The sequence below is a fragment of the Adiantum capillus-veneris genome, chromosome 24 (assembly GCF_014529385.1).
Source record: "Adiantum capillus-veneris isolate H3 chromosome 24, ASM1452938v2, whole genome shotgun sequence".
Taxonomy (NCBI): Eukaryota; Viridiplantae; Streptophyta; class Polypodiopsida; order Polypodiales; family Pteridaceae; genus Adiantum; species Adiantum capillus-veneris.
In genome coordinates, this window is record NC_140954.1 from 45,017,610 (window position 1) to 45,027,440 (window position 9,831).

Here is a 9,831-nt window from a genome sequence, read left to right on the forward strand (position 1 = left end):
ACTAGATGAAGGGTCTGTAGGTGTTCCTACAGTATTTTTAGAACTTTCTAATATCTTCTCCCGATCATTGAGTGATAGTCCTTTGTTCTTGCACCACGAGATGTCTTTGAGCACTTCTTGCTTTTGACATTACAAATCTTGATTTGCTTCAAGATAAAGGGTAAATCTTGTGCCAATAAATGCTTTGATTGTAGGGCGAAGGTTTTGTACTGGTCAATTGCTAGGAGAGAAAGGCAAAGAGGGGTGTTTTCTTGTTGAAGCAAGAAGTTTAAGCCAATCATTGATAGACACTACAGCTAGTACATATAAGCTATGTGCTTTTATGGCTTCTTTTTCACGGTCAAGGATTCACTTATGGAAATCAATTCCTTTGAAGCATGAGAGCAGACATTGAGTACCGATATGAGGTATAAGGATATCTTCGTTTGTACCATAACCCGAACAAGTGAAAGAGGTGATCCAATTACCCTGTAACACAACATAAGTTTAAAATGATCCATACAAAGACTAATGTATGTCAATACTCAATATATGGTGATTGTCCGACCAAAGACTATAGGGGAAACTAGGTGGGTGTTTATGTTTAATATCCCTTGAAATCAAAACCACATACTGGTTAATGACATTGCCAATAGGATAGAGAGATGTTATACAATTGAACAAACAATAGAATCTTCAATTAATTTTTGGTTTAATCGAGCAGTAAAACTTGGGCTACCTCTGATGGGAAGACATGTATCCAAGCAATGTATTCTGCTTATTATAGCTGTCACATAGCCCTACACTCCCTCACTCTCCTTATACAAATTAGAAGGTAGTATTTTTCCTTGTGATAGGGTAATATTCTCTTACCTTTTGGTAGGATTATATTACGATGGTTGATATCCTTCAAGGAAATTGTGTGCAATTGAAGGGTGGAGTTTCCTTGCGGATAGGTGCTTGAAGGGATTTTCTACTATTTGTTTGACGTCGATCTTTTATAACTCCATTGGACTTTTCATTGTGTTAATTATAGCAGTCACTTGGACATGTACTTCCTGAGGTATAGTTCACAATCACTCAGCTGATTTATGTGTGGATATCACTTATCCTTAAAAACCATCATGTGATCGCATGACATAATGGTATAATACGTGAAGTAGAGTGAGAAATTTAGAGATAAAGAGAGGTTGTGTGTGTGTGTGTGTGTGTGTGAGAGAGAGAGAGAGAGAGAGTTCACTCAGGAGAGAGTATGCCTTGCCAAGTGTGCGTGTGTGTGTGTGTTCCTTGCAAGTGATAGTGTGTGTGATGCTATGAGGTATAGTTCACAATTACTTAATTGAATTGATCTCTGTGTGGAGATCACTTATCCTAAAAAAACATAGAGTGTTTAATGTCTACCATGGACGTATCATAATGTTAGAGAGAGAGGGAGGGAGGGAGTTTTTAACAAGATGTTAGAAAAGTGGGAGAAAAAAGAAAGGGAAAATTACCAAAATACCCCTCTAATTTGTGGAAATTCCCAAAATACCCTTGTAACTATTTTAGTTGGATTGTTCGCTATTTCCTAGTCTTTATTCTTTTTTGACAATGTAGATCCATTTTTTAGTGCTTAGCATGTAATTTGCTACAAATTACCTCCAAAAAAAAGACAATTATGTCTAAAAATAATGAAGCAATTCATCTCCAAAGCCTACATAACTAGCTCAAATTCTACTTTAAGTATCTTGTATTGATAGACAATCAGTCTTCTAAAAAAAAATTATCTTTGGACAAATTTACTCTCACAACTAGGGGTATTTTGGGAATTTTGGAAAATTTGAAGGGCATTTGGGAATTTATGACAAAATATGAGGGGTATATTGGGAATTTTTGAAATTCGAAGGGTATTTTGGGAATTTCCACAAATTAGAGGGGTATTTTGGTAATTTTCCCAAAAAGAAATGCAAGTGTTGGTTAAACAAGTGAAAGGATCACGATGGCTTTCTAAAAAAATAAGAAAGTAATAAAATCTTTAGGTTGAGTTTAACTAGAACTATATAAGGTGAAGCACTATTCAAGAATGTCTCTTTTATTAAGCGATCGAGTGTCCTCCTCGCAAAGAAGCAAACCAAATATACTAGGAAATTTTTTAAAATTTGTAGGATTTTTTAGCTAAGTTTTGACAGACATCATTGCACCGGTTTTTCTTCTCTTTATCATGGTTTGCTCATTTATATATATATATATATATATATATATAAAACTAATTAATATATATGTATGTGTATGTGTATGTATGTAGTATAGAACTTACTAGAATTAAGATGAAATAAAATTATCCATTTAATACTTTAAAACCAAAATAACATTTAAGGTAAGTCTCAATCATCACTAATCATCACTGAAAACATTGAAAGTATCTTAACCCAATACATCTCTAAGGCTTCTTTTAGAAAGCCAAAAGAGATAGTTTGTTGCCATGTATCACTAATCAACAAGCTTTTTAACCAAGGATCCACAATTGCACCCAAAATGTAACCCTTTTACAATGGCCTTATGGAGTCCCAAAAAAACAATGTGAAAGTTCATTATGGTTTACATAAGGCTATGTGAGAGAAAACAAATAAAATTTAAATAACATTTAAGGTAAGTCTCAATCAGGCCATTTTTTAATGTTCTTCTAGTTGGTACTCTACTCGCTACTTACGAATGGCTTATATATTATGAAAGGCCCCTAATAATAAGGTAATTGATGCACATTGCACATTCGTATTTTGAAACAAAATAAAACAAAAAGGAAGTAAAATAAAAAGACACATTAAAATCAAAACAAAAGAATATTTTAATGCTTTCAAATAAGCATAGAAAATAATCAAACAATTTAGTGAAGTGATTTTTTTAAAAAATCCTCAAATGAGAGAATCGTTTATCAATACCTCAGTGTTTGAGAAAGATGTGTCTGAACTTAAGCTTAAGCCGATTGAAAATCGAGATTAGCCGGTTACAAAGGAGAAAAAACCCGATAAAATATACTAGAAAATAGTTCGAATATTTTACAGATTAAAATTTTTTTAATAGTATTTTCATTTTGTATTTGTATAAGGAGAAAACTTGCCGCTTAGACGAAAAGGACTTTCTCGAAGACTGCATCATAAGATCAAACTCCTATGAATATTTTGTTTAATGTTTTGATCTCTAAAGTCATTTTCAAGTATGCAGAGAAAGTAAATGTTGTCTAGCATCCTAAAAGAATAGAATGCAAGAAAAGTAAAGACAAGATGTGAAATGAAAGGTAAGTCTTTATCATGCATTGAAAACTATGAAAGACCCCCTAACCCACCCCAACACTAAGGGTTTCTTTTAGAAAGCCAAAAGTGTCCAATCATGCATTGAAAACTATGAAAGACCCCCTAACTCATCCCAATACTAAGGGTTTCTTTTAGAAAGCCAAAAATGTTTTTGGACGAAGAGTTTGTAAACATTATACAACCATGAAATAATTGATATTTTTAATGACTCATTCTGAAGGAACATCTTTATCCTTTCTCACATGCTGGCTTTGTCTACTAGATGGGGGAGAGAGAGTTAGAGAGATAGAGTGCGCACATGCACCAGTAATGATGAGAGGTAACAGTGACGATGAACAAGTACAACCGATTGGGAGTACATGCACATGCGTAGCGTTTTAGTGAGATAAATGAAGAGAGAGGTGCAGTCAACAACTTGCAAAGTGCTAGGCCGAATCACAGGTGCTCCCGCCACTCGAACGGCTACTATCGACGTTGAATGCTAAGGCAAATCTAGTGACGTGCCGATTGCAACAGGTGAGGAAACGGTGTGTTTTGACAGAGGCGTGGTGGGCTCATCAGACTTTTCCATCGAAAATACTCACCGATGGCGTGCATGTGCGCAACTTGAGAGAGAGAGAGAGAGAGAGAGAGAGAGAGAGAGAAGGCAAAGGGGGGTTTTATTTGCAATTATTCCTATAAGGGGTCATAAACCAAAGGTAATGGTTGTCAATGAATATTACAACCGTTTTTTACTGTGCATAAAGCATTCTATAATAAAATATCATTATTGCTTCCCTTGCGCCACTATGGTCACTAGTAAAACGGCACCGCCTTCGGCGGCATCATGGCCAGTCCTACTCTCAAGCTCCTCCCTCTTGACAAATTTCACAAAAGAAGATCAAGAAAATTACTCTCTCTCTCTCTCTCTCTTTCTCTCTCCCTCCTTCTCGCTCTCCGTCCTCCTCTCTCTTTCTCTATCTCCCCAGTGTCCCACTCTCTCTCTCTCTCTCTCTCTCTCACCCGACCACGTCAATCAACTTCAAAATCTGAACTGAGAGCAGTTTCAAAAAAAATGTGTCTCAACTTAATATCGTGTCGTTTCTATCTGCATCTCTCTCTCTCTCTCTCTCTCTCTCTCTCTCTCTCTCTCTCACCCGACCACGTCAATCAACTTCAAAATCTGAACTGAGAGCAGTTTAAAAAAAAATGTGTCTCAACTTAATATCGTGTCGTTTCTATCTGCATCTCTCTCTCTCTCTCTCTCTCTCTCTCTCTCTCTCTCTCTCTCTCTCTCTCTCCCCCCTCCAAAATCTGAGTCGTTTTCAATTTCAAAAATGTTGGTTGAGGGCAAAGGAAAAAGGAGAAAGCTCGCCCTGAAAAAGAGAAAAATAGTGTGAAACCCCGAAACTCTCACTCACCCTCTCTCTCTCTTTCTCTCTCTCTCTCTCTCTCTCTCTCTCTCTCTCTCTCTCTATATATATATATATATATATATATATATATATATATATATATATATATATATATATATATATATATATATATATATATATTCCTTTTTGATTGACAATTAAGATCCGGTTTTGAGTGCTTAGCATGTAATTAATCACAAATATTATGTCTAAAAATAATGAAGCAATTCATCTCGAGAGCTTACTTAACAATCAAATTCTAGTTTTAGCATCTTGTACTGATAGACAATCAAGTCTTCTTATAAAAAGCTACAAACTTTTTTGTCTGTCAAGAGATTTAATCCCACGACCATGGGTATTTTGGGAATTTTGGAGAAATTGAAGGGTATTTTGTGAATTTGTGACAAAATATTGGAGATGTTTTGGGAGATTTTTAAAATTTTATGTCCAAAAACAATGAAGCAATTCATCCCGAGAGCCTACTTAACAGTTAGATTCCAGTTTTAGAATCTTGTATTGATAGACAATCAAGTCTTCTAATGAAAAGCTACAAATTTTTTTGTCTAATCCCACGACCATGGGAATTTTGGAAAAATTGAAGGACATTTTGGCAATTTGTGAAAAAAATATTGGGGATGTTTTGGGAATTTTTGAAATGAGGTGCTTTGGGGCCATGCATGTGCAGATAGTTGCGCGTGGAGCCCATCAAGATTCGAGGCCAGAGAGAGAGAGAGAGAGAGAGAGAGAGAGAGAGAGAGAGAGAGAGAGAGAGTGAAGCTAGTCAAGACTGGCTTAGAGAGAGAGAGAGACTGAAGCTAGTCTCTCTCTCTCTCTCTCTCTCTCTCTCTGTGCATGCAGCATGTCTAGTGCGCTTCCTATCTGCAACTCTCTCTCTCTCTCTCTCTAAATCTCTCTGTCTTGCTCTCCCTCTTCCTCCCCCTTTTTCTATCTCCCCTCCCTCTCTCTCTCTCTCTCTCTCTCTCTCTCTCTCTCTCTCTCTCAATCACATCCGACGACGTCAATCAACTTCCAAAATTTGAGCCGTTTTCAATTTCAAAAATGTCAATCGAGGGCAAAGGAAATGGGAGAAACCCCGCCCTGAAAAAGAGAAAAATAGTGTGAGACCTGAAACTCTCTCTCTATTCCTTTTTTATTGACAATTAAGATCCGGTTTTGAGTGCTTAGCATGTAATTAATCACAAATATTATGTCTAAAAATAATGAAGCAATTCATTTCGAGAGCCTACTTAACAGTCAAATTCTAGTTTTAGCATCTTGTATTGATAGACAATCAAGTCTTCTTATAAAAAGCTACAAACTTTTTGATCTGTCAAGAGATTTAATCCCATGACCATGGGTATTGTGGAAATTTTGGAGAAATTGAAGGGTATTTTGGGAATTTGTGACAAAATATTGTGGATGTTTTGGGAAATTTTTAAACTTTTATGTCTTAAGATAATGAAGCAATTCATCTCGAGAGCCTACTTAACGTTAGATTCTAGTTTTAGCATCTTGTATTGATAGACAATCAAGTCTTTTTATGAAAAGCTACAAACTTTTTTGTCTAATCCCACAACCATGGGAATTTTGGACAAATTGAAGGACATTTTGGGAATTTGTGACAAAAATATTGGGGATGTTTTGGGAATTTTTGAAATGCATGTGCAGATAGTTGCATGTGGAGCCATCAAGATTCGAGGCCAGAGAGAGAGAGAGAGAGAGAGAGAGAGAGAGAGCAACCTTGTTAGGCTGTTACCCGTCTTGACGTCTGGACTCTGAAGTGCACGTGTGTGTGTGCGATATAGAGAGGGCTGCAATGCTCGATTAAAATCAGTCAACTACCAACGGGCACCTCTCCTTCTCTTGTGCCGCATGCGACATCTATTACAACTGTACAATTGCTGCCCCGACGTGCCTCTCTCTTCCCTCCTCACCTTGCCCACGGACCACCATGTTAAGTTGTTAACACCTCTCTCTCTCTCTCTCTCTCTCTCTCTCTCTGTGCACCTTTCCGCTACGCTGTCGCTGTGTGGCCGGGGATGCAAGACGCATAGTCCCATTGAAGGAGGAACTGCCACGTGTATGGTGGGGGGAGCCGGAGTCCCTCCCCCTTTTATACTAGTATAGATTCTCACATGGTTCAGTCTTCTACTAAATGGGTAACCTAAAAAAGTAGAAAAATGTTAGGTGTGTTTATCTATGGAAGAGTGTGAGTGTTTCCCAAAGTTTCCATGTCTTGGTGTGTGTGTGCGCGCGCACGTGCACGCATTTATATGTTCCATTATTTCTATAAAGTGGATGATGATGATGTGTGTGTGTGTACACATAACCATGAAGCTACAATTTTTCCCTTGCTATGTGCTACCTTGAAATGCCCTATTGCTGAAAAGACTCAACATTGCCCTCATCAAAGCTTTTTGCCTATTTCATGTTGCCCTTGTGCAAGCCTTAATTCATGCATTGCCTTTGTAAGAAATACAAAGAATGCTGCTCAATTTTCAGATCCATGCAAGCCTTAATTCATGGACTACCTTTGCACAAGCAATACTGAGAATGTTGCTTCGATACCAAGTGAAAGGAGGGTAGTGTGCCCGGGCGTGCGCACCGGAAGAGGAGGAAGATAAAAGGAGCACAATGTTGGGGGAAATAGTACACCAAGGGAGTAGGTTTGTATGCACGTCTGGTTTGAGCATATCTCGCAAGATGCTTCAACAATGGCGAGACAAAACGTGAGTTCGTGCCAGGTGGCGTGGAAGGACACAGCAGTAGCGGCGGTGCAAGGACCAGGTGGCGCTAGAAGACTATCTGCAAACGCTTTTTAAATGTCGCTCGGAGTTGCATGCAACGAGCTCGAGCCGCGAGAGAGCAGCGCTGAAGGTCATTCCTAGCGAAATTCTTCGAGGTGAGCTTAGTAGCTTTGACACACTGTGTCTCTTTTTTGTATGAATTGTCTGATTCTCCTTGCATCGTGTTGATCGTGTTTATTTAAAAGGTTCGTGGTGAGATTGTGATTGCTATTGCTAGTGTGTGAAGATCTGACTATCAAGCGGGGATTGGAATGCTACAATATTAGTGATTTCCTGTTGGTGAGTTGAGAACCTCTGACAGCTTGCATGTCTTCTTGCATGAGTGTGCAGTGTTGGGGTATTAGTCATTCCTTGCAGCATGGCACGATTGAAAGCGAAAGCCCATCTGAAGGGTGATGCAGCAGAGCAAAGCCGTGGAAAGAGGAAGGAAAGGGTTCCTAGAATAATGGAGATTAGCGTAACTATTTTGGTTGGAGGTGGTGACGTAGATGTTGCGTTATTGTCATGCATGCAGTCTTTCCTTGAAAAAGAGACTTTGGCTAGGTTATGTGCAGTTGAAAGGGGGAGAGACGTCTTCCACTTGCATTTTCAAATGATCATCCAATTGTGGACTAGCTCGTTGATCTCTGCAAACAAAAAAATCAAGCAGTACCTCCGGTGGGATAAAGATTCTCCAATAGGAGCTATGGTGCTTTGCCGCGCTTCGAAACAGCGCAATATGCATACATTCGATGGAATGGTTGGCTATTGCCTAAAGGATCATGGGCAGCCGCACTTCCAAATGGCGATGCATAATATCGAGCCAAGCGACATAAACAGGGACGTTGAGCTATACAGTTTGTATGGCAACGATGAGTTGAAAAAGAAGGTGTGCTTAACACCAATGAATATATTTGACAGAGCATTTCTGTTCTAGAAGTTCAAATTGGCGCACCCTCTAGGTAGCGACTTTTTGTCGACATTGCATAAAATGCTCAAAACGGGAAGACACTATCCCTTGTCATGTTGGGTCACGCCGTACCAAGGCCGTGGGATGGACCTAGGGAAGACCAAGGCGCTTTGGAGGTGTATGGTGGACCCATCGTCAACAATGTACCAAGATGTTGTCAGTATATTCATCAATAGTCAAATGTATGGGACCTCCCATCCACGGACTGACTGGTTTTTGTCTCGATGGCAAGACGTCCGAAGGTGCGTTGGTCCATAGATTGAAACAACATTGTAAACCCTACGTTCATTAATGTCGTAATGTGTCTCGTCCAGCCCGGCAAGTGTGGTCGCTACTGACGAACAGCAAGACAATGAACAAACAGAGGACGAGATCGGTGATCTTGAGTATATCCCATTGGTTCACAAGATAGGGGTGAGAACAATTGCATGACGCCGTCTGTTGAGTTTCTGCCTTTGTTGTTTTGCTTTATTGTATTCAAATGTGCACATCTAAAAATAGCAATGCTGATGTTTTTGTGCGTACATGCAGGGAAACAATGGAACGGGTTGAAGAAAGCGAGTTTTTGATGACACCAATAGGAGAAACGCAGCCAGATGAGCTCCTGGACCAGATTGAAGACCCACGACTCGACAAAATAGAAGAATTAGCAACACAAATTTTGTTTGAACTTTTCGGAGATAGCCCGAATCGCAACGAATCCTTCCGTGCGAAAGTAATAACAACAAACTGTGCTCTAAAAGATGCAATTGAAAGCTACCAAGGGGAGCTTGCTGATGTCCAGATATGCAGGCTCGAGGAGCAGATTTTTGCGTTGCGGAAGGAAGTCTCATCGCTGAAAACACAACTGAATAGATTGAATGCGCTAATAATCAGAATTTTAGTGATGCTGAACAAGAACACCATCGAGTAGCAAATATATCTAAGTACCAGCAACACCTAGTTGCTGACAAAAAATAACTTTTTGGCAATGATATACGCCTCTATTGGCGCTTGTAAATATTCGACGATTGTTATCAAAAATTTGTTCTTATGACCTGTCTTCACTTTGCTATTTTGGCTCTTGTGATGTTCAGGATCTCATTAATGTCCACTAAATGCTCTGATGATCCTTGCTCTTTTGACCTCTCTCTGTCTCTCTTGCACTATCTTCCTCTGACTCGAGTGGTGTTCCCAGGCATGCAACCCTCCCTGGAACGACTTCAGATATTGGAGCATTCTTAGGCGGAGAGCTGCTTGCCACACTCAACCACATGACAACCCTGAACATGTTGCGTGCCCATGCTAGCTGCGTTTTCCTCTCTCCGTGCACAATGCTAGCTGTGATGAACGCACACCACGCAGACAAGCCAACGCAACCTCCACGCCACAGAGGACATTTGCTTTGTGGGGTGCAGTTGGAATTTTATCCG

At 39.4% G+C, this 9,831-nt stretch overlaps 1 pseudogene; it reads left to right on the forward strand.

The window, feature by feature from the left end:
• The first annotated feature begins 7,915 nt into the window (after positions 1-7,915).
• Positions 7,916-8,677, forward strand: LOC147426297 (uncharacterized; annotated as a pseudogene).
• The last annotated feature ends 1,154 nt before the right edge of the window (positions 8,678-9,831 follow it).